The sequence below is a fragment of the Thermobia domestica genome, chromosome 4 (genome assembly GCF_964235325.1).
Source record: "Thermobia domestica chromosome 4, izTheDome1.hap1.1, whole genome shotgun sequence".
In the NCBI taxonomy this organism is placed as follows: Eukaryota; Metazoa; Arthropoda; class Insecta; order Zygentoma; family Lepismatidae; genus Thermobia; species Thermobia domestica.
The window spans coordinates 49,885,856-49,904,142 of record NC_137457.1 but is presented as its reverse complement, the minus strand read 5'-3'; positions in this window follow the sequence as shown (position 1 = coordinate 49,904,142).

Genomic DNA, 18,287 nt, shown 5'->3' with positions numbered 1-18,287 from the left:
TTTGCAGGTTTCTAAAAGATTTTATTATTTTCTTCATTAATATTTAATATTGAATAAGGATAATGAATTTCAACAATAGCTACCTCCCACTTTTCAAGGAATTCCATTCTTTGATGGAGTTTCGTAGTGTATGATGTTAAGGTGTTGTCAGGAAAATATTCCATAGAACTATTACTAGGAAACGTAACGTAAAAATCTCCATCAGGTTCCATTGTACTTCGCGATCATCTTTACGGATGATGCAGGTATCCAGGAATCGAAAGAAGAAGGATATCCTTTCCAATGAACAAGATATTCTTTTCTGCTGCCTTTTCTTCTTGTGCGTATGATTTTATCTATGTAAAACATCTTTGATAACGTCACAGGCTGTAATTCCTCTATATAAATAAATCATCCAGTGGTTCCTTGTTTAAATCTTCAATTTCATAAAGAGGTGGGTCTCTTGGTATTATCTACTTCACTTTAAATATTTCCGAAGTCTAGTTTTGCACGTATCGTTTATCAAATATACGTTTAGTTTTACTAACCCGTACTGTATCACCAATCCTAAGATATTTTAAGAAATCTTGATTTTTCTTCTTTTTTATTTTATCGTACTGATTATTCCATATTTATAGTAGGTTATTTTCAGAACCATTTGCAGGTGACATCTTAATGCTTGAATGATAATCTTCATTGTATGATTTCATAAGAAGAGGTAATACAGTTAAATAATTACACGTTTGATACTTTGTGAAATCAAACATCTTTGAAAACAACTTTTAATGCTTTTAAGACATCATTTGTTCCTTTAGACTTTAATGGTATAGCTCAAGCATATCGACTAAACGCATCTACCATTTTAAGAATATAACGATATCCATCATTAAATTTATGAAGAGATTGAAGACTACTAATAACACTATCCCACTCACCATCAATGTTAATCACAAATCTCTTTTTGAATCGACGACGAACTGTTTGTGTAACGTAAATGTTGTTTGCTACAGTACCTACCTTCTTATACAGTGTATATGAATGTTCTTCTTTGTAGCTATCCACAATTTCTTTAGCAGTTGAAAAGGAGGCAGGATGTGAAGGGCTGCAGTAAATATTGTTTTATTGTTTGTTTATGGCCTCCATCTTGACCATACTTGACGTTTACATGAACGTTTCCTTTTCCTTATAGGCGATACTACTTTTTCCATTTTTCTTCTTCTTCTGCTTCTTCGTCTTCGTCTTCTGCGAACGATTTCAGAGTTATTTTTTCCTTTTACGATGATGCTACTGGTGATGCTTCAGTTCGTCGTAAATTATGTGACGAAGTTTTGGATTTTTAATAAGTTCTTGAGGTGTTACTACAAGATAAATTATTGAAGACTTTGAAGCAAAAATAGTTGTTTAAAAATGAAAATGTAAAGGAGTTAGCTTCACAACCGTTTCCACTCATCCGATTATATTCAGATTTGGCACATATTTATTACACCGAAAACTAACGACACGTATTTTTGTTTCTTTCCGTAGATAGGTTGAGGAGGGCAAAAGCTCCACTTATAAAAAAGGCCCCCTTGATTAAAAGGGTCATTTTGAAGAAAAGAAACTCTGCTGATGCAAAGATGACTTCAAAGTAGGACATACGGCTTTTTATTTTTTGCAAGAAAAGTGTTGCAAAGGCTATGACTCCCTTGGAAATGACAAAGGACTCCATACAATCAATATGGAAATTGGATTTCGGTGGAAGTGTTTAAAACCATGTTATGTTCTAGATATGGTGTTCTTGAGAAAAAAGTCTTATTGAGCACGACCACACATCACTGACCGTTTCGTCACTACAGGGCTAGAGTATTGAAACCAGCAGAAGGTAACGTTATTCTAAATTTCGGTGGAATTGCTTAAATCCGTTATATGTTGTACATATTGTGAGCCTGAGAAAATGTCTGAAGATTTACAACCATCCGTCGCTGAGCGTTTGGTCACTCTTTTAAACCGAACAAGAGGTAACGTTTTTATTTACTTTGGTAAAATTGCTTGAAACTATGATATGTTGTAGATGAAGTGATCCTGAGAAAAAAAAACTTAATGGACAAAACCACAAATCAGTGTCCATTTGGCAACTACGGGTCTACATTTTTGAAAACAAGAAAAGGTAAAGACAATCCGGAATTTTGGTAAAATTGTATGAAACACTGAAAAGTCCGTATTGATTCCACTTTTCTGCATAACTAAGCGACGATAAATGTAAAATCTGTTGCACCTGTTGACCCAAACTAGATTCACGTTTCTTTAGGTCTGATGATGATGATGCTAAAAATTTCAGGTGGAAATAAAATATTTTTTCTGCGTGTTCTATTGCACTAACAGAATAGTAAACTTGATAATGCACTAGTTAAAATAGGAGCTAATAATTCCGGCAGGAATCCACCCTGCTGCTGCACTAATAAATGCTTTTTCTTCTCTTCGATGGAGTTTCCTTTCTTGACAAGATATCGAAGCGTCCTCTTGTATCGCTTTAATCTAGCTTTCTGTGTCTTTGTAAAAGGTACATTCTCTTTCAATACATTATAACAACATTCACAAATACTACAAACCAGTGCAGAGTCTGCATTGGTCACTATAGCTTTACGTAATTTAGGATTTGCTACGCTCAGCGTACTAAGAGGATACCCCGTGTTTTACTCTTGGAGACATATTGCCAGAATGAACAAACAGTTTAAAACTAACATTATGAACATATCTTCTTCTATTTCGTTGGAATATAAACGTAATGACAAATATCATCAGCAAAGATATTTCTTTGAAAGCGAAGTTCATCTGGCGTATCATGTTTTGAATCAATAAATAAATATCCATATGCTAACTTTGATGTGCCGTTAAAACATTCTTGAAGAAGTTTTTTTTATTCACAGGAGTTAGTTGATAACTCATGTTTAAATTGTGATTTATCTCTTGGAGTTTTCAATACTGCGATATAGAACAATTCGGGCTCATATCTCTGCTTCCCTTTCCCTCAAAAATAAGTTTTGTGTAATAAATAATAAACTAGGATTTCTATGTTGAGAACCCTTTGTAAACAAATTTAGTATATTGCGGTTCACTTCACACATATGTTCATCAATAAAAATGAGGTCCAGTTTCGGGTAGAAAGACTTTTGTTCGAGATAATCCTTCAAGAAATTGTACCTTTGTTTAAATTTCTCTGTATGCATTCTGCCATTCCACATATTACCAATAATATGACTAAACGATGTATTAACCATACCTGATATATTAGAGAGAAATCATATTACAATGAGAATTTTTCCATATCCACTTGGTCCTGCAACAATACATGAAAAATGATGTCTCCATGTCGTATCCACGTTAAAGAGTATGATAATTCTCTCTTCATGAGTATATTTGTAAAGGGCCGTATTAGCTTTCTCTTCCTATTTTGGTTAGAGGAGTTTAGCCATATGGAACAGTTTCATATGAATTTGGAATCCTACGTCGTTTTAGATAATATATCTTATAAACTTTTGTTTTGGTCATGCTGACGACACTATGATCTCTCCTGCGACAATTATTTTCCCATTGGTAATTTTGACCACGGTGGGATGAGATTTTCCTTTTTCTTCTTCTTCTTCTTCTGTCTCTTCATTATCTACTATCATTTTCTTGATTACATCAAAATTTAGATGTTTAGAAGATTCATAATTTAATGAAAATCGCTGTATCTTGCATACTTGAAACACCTTCTTCGTACTGGGATCAAAAATACGTAACGAGTAGTTCTTGGGTCCAGGCGGTACATATTCTGAAATATAGGCCTCTTTACCATATTCGAGTAATTCATTTGTTAGACAACCAAAAAGTCAACAGTTGGAATTTTACTGTCACCAACTGTTGCGTACAAACTACTGAATCAGTATCAAAATGTAATTATTTCTCTTGTTATTGTTCTAAATACTTGTACAATTCCAATCTTGTTTGTACTGTGTTGTATGCGGCTATGACAACGTTTACTGTTGGTAGTAAAATAAGAACTTTATCTGTGTATTGCCAATATACATATAATATGTCATCATTTACTGGAAATATTTGATGTACGTCGATATTATGAAATGTTTATTTCTCATATAATTCCTTGGATTCATTAATAATGCTAACATGACCCATGTTCTAACGTTGACCAAATTTTCCTCAAGTTGAAATTAACATTACATTAGCTAACCTCCTAAGTGCTGGATTATGTTCAATTTTCTTTACATGTAGATGTATTCCTTCCTGTTAACAAAATTGCTGTATGTACTTCTCCTTTATCTCATCTGTTTCACAACATGATGGCCAGCCACCAGCTTCTGTTTTTGCTTTCTGGAAGGTATGTTTACGTACTCTGCAAATAAGAATCTACTTTTTGTTTCTTCATCATATTGAACAACATCTTATGCCCAAATTTCATGAATATCCATTATTTTGTATCCTTTTTCCAATGCTCTTCTTACTTCATCTACTACCCATGTTCCATGTAGAACTCTGTCTTCCTCGCTGTGGTTTAATTTATCACAACATGTACGAGAAAGTGGAAAGATCAATTTTTGTTTTGAATTGTAAGGTAGAACCTGATAGAAGAGAGTTTTTGGGGTAGAATACTTACCTTAATTAATCCTTCTACTTCTTCAATGTTGGGAATATTTGAATCTGCAGGGGACGAATTGCAAATTTCTTAGTTTTACATATATAAGGATAAATAATCATAAATTCTTTGTAAGAAATTGTTTATTTTTCATACTCTCGTGCTTTATGATAGAAACGTATGGCATTCACACGTCCTCCTTAAAAAGCGTCACGACGATCCAACGGTGAATGTCGTGAATGTTTATGAATGGTTACTATCATACTTTTTCATCTCTTCGTTTCCTGCCATTTTTTATAAATTCACAACTCCATATTTCGTGCACTTCACAGCCAAAAATCTTTTAATTTTTGAGTCTTTTTCTTGTTGCTTCATATCAAAATTCCATGCTATCTGTACCATTGTTATATATGGGAGTCTCTCTGTAGTAAGGGTTGCAAAAAATACAGTCATGTTGTCATCATTCTTCACACTCCCACACGTGTGTTCTTCCTGTATCGGGGTCCGTCCATTCACCATCTACTTTCATTGAAGCAATTCTTTTTTCCTTACTACGTACAGCATTGGCAATTTGAATGTTTCTTGTCTTGTATTCCCAAGCTATCCATTCTTATGCTTCAACTGATTGTACATCTCTGCATCGATATCCGTTCTTTTATATGATACCAATTGAATTTTCCTTTAAGAAATTTCTTCGATACACCAAATTACATGCACTAGCGATTGTAATGCATTCAAGTAAGAATTTACATTTGTTTCAGATTCAAATGTATTCATAAAGGAAATACTTGTTTGGAGTAAAACTTCGACATCCTGTACGCAATACTTGATGAGTTCTTTCATTTTAAAGGTGTCATTACGATGTTCAGTATGCAATTCCTGAAGCTTGTGCCTTTCATCTACTTTCATGGTATCTGCTCCATAATGCCTAATGTCTGGAAGTGTACTATCATATGTTTTATTTTCATGTCGATTAAAAAAGTGTGGGAAATATCCTTTGCGAGTTAGAAGACCAAACACACCACTTAACTTACTTCAGGGCATAGAAAGAAAACAATTAAGGTTACGTTCCCTACTTTACGAGAAAGAGTTTTCGCCCATTTCATGATCACTTCTGGAGTCCAATTCATTTTCCCAACCATGGTCTTAATGATGAAATGTGCATCATAACCCTTCGAGTTGTGTGCAATGCCTGTCACTGATTTAATGTATGGACTTCGTTTTTGTAGATGTTTTAGAGAGTCTTCTGCTACATTTTCCACAAACAATACAATCATTTTTTTATGTTATTATATTCATCACATCGGTATCATTCATGCTGACTAACCAAGACATTAGGTATATGTTTTTATATGTTTGCGTCATCCTGTTATATTTTCGTATCTTGTATACATTCAATATCATAAAATACAATGATAGCTTTCTTCTCCATGATAATTTTTCATTGACTTTTTTGATCTTCTTCTTTCATTCCCTTTCATGTAACATTCATGATTAGATGGCACTGTAGTATAGCAAATGTTGCAATACGTTTCTTCCCATACGTGAGATCATTTTCCTTCCACTAAATAATTTTTTAAACATTGTGCACATTTCACAATTGAACATAAAGGCTTTCCATTTTGATAAGGAGATGGCTTGTGATAATCATAGCATGATTGACCATAAAATTCCCGATATTATTCATTGCATGTAATACGACCTTCTCTAAAATCACATGATGGTTTCTGATGACAGCGATAACACACAGCTGTTTCAAATGTTCATGCTTTGTTGTATATTTCTTATGACAGCTTTCGCAATAATATACGCAGCTAAAACATGCTGTTAAGCTTTCAATGACGGTGTAATGATTATCTATGTAATGTAAATTTAAAGATGTACTCTCGTTATCACTTGGTGTTTCGAACATGACATCACTTTGTGAAAATCCGCTATACACTGTGATTTTTAGTCATTTAAATATTTCCGAAATGTACGAATTTCAGGAATACCACCACCATGCCAAAGTCTCCAACGGGTGCCTCACACAGGTCTTCTGCTTCTTTTTCTATTATATATTATTATTGGTTTACATATTTGTTGTATTCAGTTTGATTGCGCTTTATGTATTTTTAGTCCTATGGCATCGACGACTGCATGCTCTAAACATTTTGTACCTGTGTTCTTAGTTGTGATAATAGCACGTTTTGCCTTTACATATTCCTCGGTATCCATAACATGTTGTTTCAAACGACCTTGTCCTCGTGGCATACGTGCATGATGAAAATTTACTATACAATGTTCATTTATAAAAAAGCTGCATTCCTTTGCAGTACTTTCTCATAATTCGTCAATAGAATTTCTGCTGATAGATTTCCTGCTTTTTCTCAATGATAACTAAAAACTGATCATTTTTCTCTCATTTGGGATTGTTATTATTACGTAGTTATGTTGGTCTACATTACGTAGTATAAAATCTATTAGAGCACGTAGAGTTCTTTCAATTGCCGTAAAAGGGTTCTCATCTGCACGCATGGAGGCTAAACGGATTCTTAGCATCGTACCCTCCATCTTCTGTATTGTCTTCCACGTCCTTCTATTATATGAAATTTATTGTTTTTATGATTGTGCCTGTTATTTCCAAATCCTTGTACAATTGTGTTTCGTTTTGATTGAAATTTAAATAGCAATTCATCCGTTCTCTTTTCTATTTCCTCTAAATCAACTTGTATTCCTTCATATACAGTGCTAGCCTGTGCTAATATTTCCATACTGGATGGATATATTTATTTTTCATCCTCTTCTTTTCCAGGATTGGGAAATAAATTGTTAAGCAATTTTTGAATCTCATTTGCGTAAAATGCTTGTTGTGTATTCTTCTCGTCATTGTAAACCTCTCCGATTATCTGCGAAATCGTGAGTTTTAGCAACTCTTCTTCATTTCTTCATTCTTCGACGTTTCCTTCTTCTTCCACTTCTTTTCCAAGGGTGTGAAATAAATTGTTTTGCCAATTTTGTAGCTCACTTTCATAAAACTCTCCTTCTTCTTTTATATTATTTTCTCACTCATTGTAAGCTTCTCCTATTGTCTACGATAACGTAAGATTTAGCAATTCATCTACATTTGTACTTTCTTCGGCGTCTACTTCTTCTCCTTCTTCATGTAACCATTTTATTTTTTTTAATACAGACGAATGCTTCCTTTTCCTGTGTTATCACTCTATTACATACATTTTTTTTAAATATTTTGTCATGATTCTATATATTTCTTCTGTATATTTCTTCTTATTTTTCTTCTTCTGTAATTTGAATGCCATTAACTGTGTCTCTTTCTTCTTCTTCTCCTTTCCTTCTTCTTCTTCTTCTTCTTTTTGTTCTTCTTTGACAATGGTGTATTATCTCTTCTTCTTCTTCTTCTGCTGCTGCTGCTCTTTCAATTTCATTAACTACATATATCTGTTCTTCTTCTTCATCTTCTTCTTGAGCAATTGCATTTGTTGTTAATCCTACTTTTTCCTTATGTGTTCTTTTCTTCTTCCTTTCATCATCATCATTTTCTTCTTCTTCCATATGGGCTACATTTTTCCTCTTACGATGATCGTCATCTATCCCAATTAAGTCATCTATTTCCCTTAGAAGAACTTCCGTCTCTTAGAACGTACGTCCCCTTCTCCTTCTTCTATGTTGTTCATAAAGCCCGTATTCTCTTTTAATAATTCCTGTGTACTCTTCTTGTTTTCCATTTTCTTCCGCCCTATATATATAATAGGAAATTGAAAATATTATTTTCCTATATGTATGTATATGTAACTATTTATACAGGATATGTATTATGTAAAACGATATATATATATATATATATATATATATATATATATATATATATATATATATATATATATATATATATATATAATGAGTAAGTGCATTCCTTGTAAGTACTTTAAAAGAATATATGGGTATGTATAAAGGGGAAATATATATATATATATATATATATATATATATATATATATATAAGTATATAAAAAAAGAATCAAGGAGCAATACAACAATATCAAAAGGATAAGGATAAAGAATATACACTTATGTTTATTTGTTTTAACCTAAAATAAAAAGGAAATGCATCTCATTAATTACAACCATATTCCAAATAAATATAAACAGTATATATATATATATATATATATATATATATATATATATATATATATATATATATATATATTGTTACGGTGTAACATTAGCCTGGTCTTGAAACTAGGGTGAAGCCGCCACTGATTTATTTCGGCCACTACTGACGTGAGGTGAGCCTAATCTTGGGGAGAATTGGTAGAGGATCGTTATTGAAATTTGGTTCTTGTAGGCACCATGCCAATGTGATTGTTTTTCTTTTATTGTCTTTTTTAATTCTCCCACACCTTTGGAAAAGGTAACAGAGCAGGCCACGACGAAAGGATTGACGTAAATAAGTAACCGATGATAAACACGTATTAAATTATCAATGAACAATTCCCTGAAGTACGTGACGAACAAACGTCAGAGCGTTTCTGAGATCTCTATTCTACGCAATTAAGAAAATTACGGAATTGAGTGCTCGGAATTATACTATATTCGTCAGTTTCCTTGCACATCCTTGAAGTCTTGGGTTGCGTTATATTTTCCAAAGGAAGAGAATGTTTGCGTCTGACAAAAGTGTATAGTTATATCACAAAGCCAAAAAACAATGACGGCTTCTGCCGAGTCAGTTCCTGGGTGGGTAATCTTACGTCAGAACGCGAATATAAAAAGAAAATCGAAAAGGCGGGGGGGAGCTGTTGTGTGTTTTATTGGTGTGGCGAGTCTAGCCGTGGTACTGTGTCGTGCAAAAATCACCACTGCGTTGAGCTAAATTACAGGTATGTAAGAAATAATTCTTTTACTTTCTACTAAACGGCAAAGAAATTGCAGATATGAAGGTTGGGAGGCTGAAACTTTGGACTTTAACAAATTTCCGTCATTCAGATCATTAACTCTAGCTTAGTGAATTATTTTTGCAACTCTTTCCCTTTCGGACGTTAGTAGACTACCATACAGTCGTGAGATAGCCAATGACATAAAAGGGTATTCAATTTGGTGTTTAATATCATGAAAATAACTACATAAATGGTTAAATATAATATTGTTTAGAACTCTTGCTAGTTACTAGTTACTTCAGAATTCTTACTTGTAATCCTATTGTATAAATTATTTTAACTAATCTTGTAATAAATTTGCTAGCTTGAAAAGGAATATTTCATTTATCATATGGATTACTGTTCTAAGAGTTAATGACCACCAACAGCTGTTTGGAGGATCAGTCGATAGACATATTATGCTACTCGATCCCGTTAGTGTATTGTAGCTAACGTCCCCGTTTTCGCATAAGTATCCTGTGAACTTGGCGCTGATGACAGAAGGTTTTCTCGAGGCTGTTTAAGATAGCTGACTACTCTCTATCTTCTCCAAGGGACATGATGCTGGGAGTTGCTAAGCAAGTACTAAACTAGAGTGTGAGACGCGACTATGAACGAAAGGTTTACTGGAATCGAACCTTCTCCATGAGTCTCACTCTTCTTCGATCTTACTCTTCCGACACCTACTCTCTGTGCATTCTCAACAATGTAAGACTTGCTTAAGGAAGATTCGCCTAGAGGAACAGTCTGGGACCAACCTCGATAATGGCCTCATGGAAATCTAATACCCATACTTGGTAAAGTAAGTATGTTTCTTTTTCAGGATCCTTCTAGAAACCACATAACTAGTGTTCTGCATACTTACGTAGTAATTAAATTAGGGTCGCCACTTGACCCTTGCCAACTCCCTCAGATTTTAGTGTAAAATGCAGTGTGTACACACACACATATATATATCGTAATAACTTTGGTGGAGGCTTTTCCGGGTAGCATTTTCACTGTCTTGACGCTTTTTCTCCAATCCCTCCCTCCATACTCTGGATTTTTCTTTGCCAAGCTATTGTTGTAGTTAAAGTAATTATATATATATATATATATATATATATATATATATATATATATATATATATATATATATATATATATATTATTTTGTATTTATGTTTATGTCTTAGGTTTAGTATTTAGTCTAATATTCTTTTAGAGTGATGTTGATATTTAATGAGTATTCAGTGGTGTAGCTAAATCTTTGTTTTGCGTGAGCGGAAGTTTTCTCTTGGCAATGCAAAAGAAAATATTATATCTAAGTTAAAGAGTAATTTTATAGAAATAAAACTTTGATTTCTGTTCGGACACTGTCCCTTGTCACTTTTTGAATACCGGACTACACCCAATCACCTGAGAATTACAAAACTCAAAACGTTCCGCCTGGTAATAAAAATCGGATATCTTAACGTTTCTTTTCAATCTTTTAAATAAACTCTAATACGTATACACGAGTTACTTTTATTTTGTTTAACAATAAGAAAGTCCGGTCTATCGGAAATGTAAAAAGGAAGAAAGTGGTAACAGATAATAGCAATATATAATTAATTGTTTTAAATAGGTTACTATAACAGGTAGCGGATACGAATATGATAGCAATGTCAAGAAAAAATACTGACACCCACGCAACATTCAAATAATACAATATGAGTTTTAGTAAAAAGTTCAAACAAGTTCTCCGGGAATTGGGCTTTCGACAATGCCCATACTCATCTTTTCCCGATGGAAAGCATTGCATTATACAGGACCGATTTGGAAATGTGTACTGCATTCATTGTGATAAGAGGAAGGCGTTAGGAACAAGACGTCCAGAATTTGGTCGCTGGGTGGAGACTGATTCGAGAGAGATATCTGATTCCTGGAATCGAACACAGTACTTAGACCCACCTACGCCGGTTTCGAACTCTAGTTCCACAGTGAAGGACGCACCACGGACAGGTTGTGAAGATACCCCGTTGGCAGTATCCAGCCCCCTGTGCTCAGCGTCGAACCCAGTACTGGACGCAGACAGACGACTTGAGAAACCAAATCCCTTACCTAGAAAAATGTTTAACATTGAGGGACTTGAAGAAACTCCTCTTGGAGAAAATAGTAGATCTTATCGAAATTCCCTAAATTTACAGGAAGAATTCGAAAAAGCCCTAAATCAGAAAACAGTGGAATTGGACTCAGACCCAATCTCTACCATCGAAGTAGAATCTGATATCTTTGGCGAAGTGATGAAAGAGTCAGTATCGTTAGAACCAGGGTTTATGCCAGAATCAGACATCAACGATTCGGCAGCCCAACTTACTAAGGAAGATGATTTAACGACTGGGCCTGTTAGCCCTATTGCAATTTATCTTCCCATAAAATTCGAAGTATCTGAAGCAGACACACCGCCTGCGGCCGAGCAGTCGGAGTTCCAACTTCAGTCCTTCGAAGTAGAATTAGCAAATAAATCCAAAGAAATTGTAAGCCCCCAGACAGACATAAGAATAGATGAAGCTAAAATTGCATCTCTTAAGGAATCGATGAGGACGAATCTCTCCCCTTTAGTACTCAAGCTGGTAAAACCTTTAGTGCGGAATATGGCGAATAAAAAGGTTCAAAGTACCGTGATTAGAAGAAGTGAGGTCGGTTGTGAAAAACTTGGTATTATTTTCCAGACCGACCAAGCAGACCTCTCCAATGTTCTCTTGCCAACGGACGCTATATTGGACAAATTTGATATCGGAATTCAAACAGATCCAGTTACGAATACAGAAAATATTAGCATTCAGACAGATTATAGATTTCCAAAAATAATTAGAATTCAGACAGATCCTGATTTGAAAGTGATATCGTCTAAGACAACACAGACCGTACCTTCCATGTTTAATCACCGACTTCCGTTAGAGGATAAAATTGTACAGCTCGAAGGGGCAGATAATTTAATTAGTATACCAGAAGCGTTATCGCAGTCCCATTTATTTATTTATTTATTTATTGTCCTTCAACGGAGAATAGAATCTCCAATTACAGAAGGTACATAATATAGATAATTCATATAATATATTATACATAATAGTAAATATAATTATACTGACAAAATTCCTGTATATATCTGACAACGACAATAATAACTATCGTAAGAATATAAACTGTTAAACGTGAAGAGTATTACAAGTAAAGAAACATTAAAAGTAAAATAATTGCTTTACACATGTGTATGCAAACACATAATATTCACATTCTAATACAATATATTTTTCAACTTCTTTGTATACAGAGGTAGAGGTAATGCTAAATCTAGATCTTTGTTTAATACTGATATGCTATTAAACCTACTGCACATTCTATATAATGGTGAGCCCTTATACATTTCTGTTCTTGGAACATCTACAGTCAACAGATGTCGCTTACGTAGATAGCCTGGTCTAGCATTGAGTCCAATTTTTTGTAAGAAATTACTATTGTCAACATAAGAATTCATAATTTTATAAAGAAATAATTGTTGAAGAAAATCACGTCTGTTACTCAAACTAACATAGTTAAATTTATCTAGAAGGGTTTTGTACGATATTTTGTTTCTTATAGCGGAAGCTCCCGTTGTTTTAAAATAGAGATACCTTAGGAATTTCTTTTGAGTACTTTCTATTTTCTCCTGAAGAGATTTATAATATGGAGCCCAAACAACGCATGTATATTCTATTTTGGTCCGAACTAAGCTATTATAAACCATAGAAATAGCTACAACATCATTTAAATTTCTGGTGTTCCGTATAATGAAACCAAGCTGTCTATAGGCATAAAGTACCATTTCAGTGATATGGTTATCAAATGATAAATTACGTGTAATTTTTACCCCTAAATCTTTACATGTGGTAATTTCTTCCATGTTTTCACCATTAAGAGTATATGAATAACAATTAATACGCTCTTTCGTTCTTGACATTATCATAAATGCACATTTTTTAATATTAAGGTTTTTTAATATTAAGGGGACCGATGAGCAAGATGAGAGAGACGAAGAAGCTATGCGTAGGGAAGCGCTGGAATATGAACTACACCTGTTAGCCGAGGGTCGCTTAAGTTCTGACGACTTCTACGAACACTCAATAAGTAACATTATGGAATTAGAAGAATCCAGGCCACCCCTGGCCCCGAGTCCGGAGGGAACAATTAGCCCTTCAGACTGGAAGACCGCTGTCACATCAACCCCGCGGAGGATCAAAGAGGGGACCACCTTAGAAGCAACCAGTCGATCCCCTTCCCGATCACCGACGCTACCTAGCATCCCTGAGGAAGAAGAAGATGAAGAAACGAAGGAGGAAGAACAGGAGGATGAAAACGGAGAAGAAAATGAAGGAGATAACCAGATTTGGACAGAAGAAGCAATAAATCGAAACATCGAGCGGATTTTCGAGTACGCTGAGTTTGGAGAATCAGTGCAATTCCTGCAAGAAGTGGTGACAGAACATAAGTCATTGTCTACCTCCGCTCAAGAACGCACTTCGGACTTTAACGAAACTTCGTATGAAGACAATTATAGCTCAACATCGGCGGAAGAAAACAGCGCAGAAGAAAGCGAATCGGAATCCCCTGCTACTAAGGAGATGCAGAAGTATGGGCGGTTTGTAGAACCAGGGAAGTCAGGAACTAGTTCTATCTCTCCCTCTGTTGTCACCCAGTCAGACGAAGTTGTTGAGAAAACGTCCGCGTTCATAAGACACAGCCTGCGAAATGGGAGTGGGGAAACCATGCAAAACATCGAAGAAGGTTATAGCTGTAAGTCAAGCACCGGACGAGGAAGTCAGGCACATTTAGTACTTAACGAAGAACAGCCTGAGAATCGAACCCGATCCTCACAAGAAGAAAAATTAGATTGTAGATACAAGAATCTAGACAGGAAGGATTTAGTTGCAATTAAGGAGGAAGTAAAGAATGAATTTGCCTCTGCCCTAGGTACCAACTTAAGATCTAGCAATTTTAAAAAGGAATTCTCATCTCAAGAAAACAGCTTGACAAAAGAATCGAAGGGTATGCAACCGGATATGAGAGAGAAAGATGGAAGTACTGGAAATAAAGGAGATAGGGATCTGAAACGAAGCCCCACGTTTATCCACTACTCAGTCTCGAACTCAGGACCGGAGCAAACTCTTAGAAAATCGGACTATCAAATTTCTCCCCCTCCACAAGGAGATAGAGATCTCTCTAAGAATGAATTTTTTTCTGTCCAGCTCCATGTCTACCCGAACGTAAACATACCAACTTTCAGTGGCGATAGAAACGAATCGGTGGAACGTTTTTTAGAAGAGTTTGATACAGTCGGACGTATTTATGATTGGACGGATTTCGACAAAGCATGTTATTTACCTGCCTTTTTCAAAGGTTCTGCGCAAGATTTCTATCAGGTGGAAGAGTCACAGCTGGCGGGCCTTGGATACCAGGAATTGGCTGCTCATTTGTGCCAAGCGCTACCATCGATTGAGTTCCGAGCTCGATTGGAATTTGACTTAGCATGTAGAAGGCAGCAGGCCAATGAAGACAGTATGGCATATATATATGCCTTACAGCGAGACCTGAAACTACTCAATGGAAGAATAGAGGACACAGAGTTATTAAGCAGGATGCGAACGGGATTGCTCCCTGAAGCCTTATATTATTGTTTATCGACTATTGAGGAAGAAAATGATTTGGAAAACTGGTTGGAAGCTCTGAAACGATTTGAAGCAGCAAGGAGAATGTTTTTGCAGCATAACATGCCCGAGTCGACCTACCGTAGTACGATTGCTCGCTCATCTAACATCCCGGAAAACCCTGACTTTGTCAGTATTGGAATTTGTTGCACGGATCCAATAGAGGCGGGGGAGGAACCAAAACCCTATCGCCTTAGTTACTCTAATAATTTTGGCATAGGGATGGGAGGAGGACGATTGTGTACCGTGAAGATTAAGGTTGGCTCCACCTGGACTTCCGGTCTTATTGATTCTGGGGCTGAGATAAGCCTTATCAGCGATAGATATCTCTCACATCGATTCCCGATCGCTGACCGATTGAAAGGTTATGTGAAAATAAGGGGAGTGGGAAGTAAACCCTCTGATTTTCTTCCAGTGGTGCGATTATCATTCTATCTTCCAGACCACTTGAAAACCACCTCGAGGAAGTATATGGATATGGCTATAGTTAGTGCTAAAGATTGCGCTTATGACGTAATCTTAGGAGCAGATTTCCTCCACCGTTATTGTCTTTCAATACATTCGCGGTACCTATCTTTGGCTGATAAGGAAGGAAATCATGCTAGAGACCTCTGGTTCGAGATCCCCAAGAGTTATAGAGGTTTTTCTAGGCGTATGATCAGTACCTTAGACCTGACCCATGTAGAGCGATTTTCACGAGGAAAGCGAAATCGTCGGTTCGTATCCTACGAACCCAATAACAGCCTTTCTTTATCAAAAAAGTTAGATACACATAGGGCATTAAAACCCAAACGCAATCGACACTGTTATACCACGAATGTAAATTCACATACCCCGTTTTGGTCCAGAAGATATTGTAAATCAGCAAGGACGGCTTCCCGTGAAGGCCATAGAGATTATTCCACCCCATTTTTTTCCAAGAAGCTAGTGAAGAGCTCCTCTGCTGACTCGGGTCTGGCTGATTTCACGGGAATTAAGCCATTGAAGGAATTTCACCCCCAGTCAGCGGACGCAAGTCCTACTCTGTCAACTAAAGAAAAACTAAAACCCCTTCCTCCTAGATTTAAGGGACGTAACTTGGGATCTTTGAGGAATCTTCCGGATAAGACGTCTTTAGAAGTCGATAGCGAGAAGCATTCTGCTACTCCCGCTATATGTCCTCGCGCTCAAAAAGATAAGGAGGATAATCCAATCATACTTACAGATGGGAATCTCTCACTTCTCAGTGTTGAAGGCTCTCTCCCTGAGGACACCCTAGAAAAAGACCCTGGTCCTGCTAGAGGTTGTTTAGGATTTGGTAATGAACTTAACGAACTATATACTATCTCAACTTATAAAGTGCATCTTCCCACTAATGTTCGGGTGCCAGCAAAAGCGCATTATGTTGTGGAAATACCAATTCCGCATCCAGGAGTGACCATTTGGGAAATCACCCCCTCCCGGGGTATTCCTTATTGGTATTCCTGTTTTATACCTCCTGGACCAGTTCTGAGTGAATCTGATAAGATCGTAATTACAATCTTCGCTTCCTCAGATCGGTCAAAAACATTTCCGAAGGGCCTCTATATAGGAAAGTTGACACCATGTCTGGAGACTACTCCAACTCACCCCAAAGAGAAAATTTGCTATATACATCAAGTTATTCGTGTTACCAATAAAGAAGAGGAGGATGATAATGAGATACCTGATGCTCCCCAGAAAATTCCCGAAACATTAGAAGAGCTAGATAAGGCATTGAATGTAAGCAAAGATTTAGAGCCCGAGGAGAGAAAACAACTACTAGATTTACTAATGGAATTTCGGGACGTAGTAGCCTGGGATAAATCCTGCATCACAGCCGCTACTGACAAATTTATGTGTCCTCTGGAGGTTACTACCGATATTCCAGTGGCATCTCCTCCGTATCGGGAGACACCTAGACAAAGAGAAATAGTAGCAGCAGCGGTAAAAAAGTTGCTGGAAAGTAAGATCATACGGCCCTCTCGTACTCCATATAGCAGCCCGGTCGTGATTGTTCCCAAGAAAGATGGCTCTATGAGATTCTGTGCGGATTTTAGATCTTTTAATAAAATTTTAAGGCCCCACGCCCATCCAATTCCGCGAATTGACGACATTCTAACATTCCTAAATGGAGCTAAATACATTAATACTTTAGATTTACAATCAGGTTTTCACCAAATGAGAATTAGGCCTAGCGATGTAGAGAAGACAGCCTTCTCCTGCTCGCAAGGACAGTTTGTATTTTTGCGACTACCTTTTGGACTTAGTAACGCGCCCGTTCTCTTTCAAAATATGATGGATGTTATTTTTGCAGATATAAAATGGAAATATCTGATAGTGTATATCGACGACCTCATCTGCCCTTCCTCGTCATATCCTGAAATGCTAGAGAGGACTAGAGTAATCTTATCACGACTAAGAGAAGCTAATCTAAAACTCAACCCAAAAAGTGTTTCTTTGGGTATGAAGAAGCTAGTGTCCTAGGTCATATTGTAAGTTCCAAAGGAATTAAAGTGGATACTGCAAAAATTGAGGCTATGAAGCAAATTCCGTACCCGTCTACGGTTAAAGAGGTTCGAAGTTTTATAGGATTATGTTCTTTCTATAGATCCTATGTGAAGGATTTTTCTAAAATCGCTAAACCATTGACAGCGATGACCAAAAAGAACGTTAACACATTGACTGCCACTGTGTTACTGAAAATATACCTCTTCTGGGCCAATACGATTTTCTACTTTCAGACCAAATATAAAGTAATTATGTATACATAACATTTCAAAACAATGAACGGTAAGCTCATTGTTGACTTTTTTTGTATGTGTATGCATCATATAGTTTTTCTTGAACTGTGTATACATTTTAATACACAAGGCCTAGAATGAAGATATTCCTTGTGTATGGAATAGCATACACGCGGCGCAGAAGCAAGACGCCATGTGTATGAAATAGCATACACATGGCAGTCAATGTGTTAAGTTTGAGTTTGGGGAAAAAGAAAAGAAGGCGTGGGACACTCTAAAGCAAAGTCTCATTACCTCTCCCATTTTGGCACACTACGACCCGACTCAGGAGGTC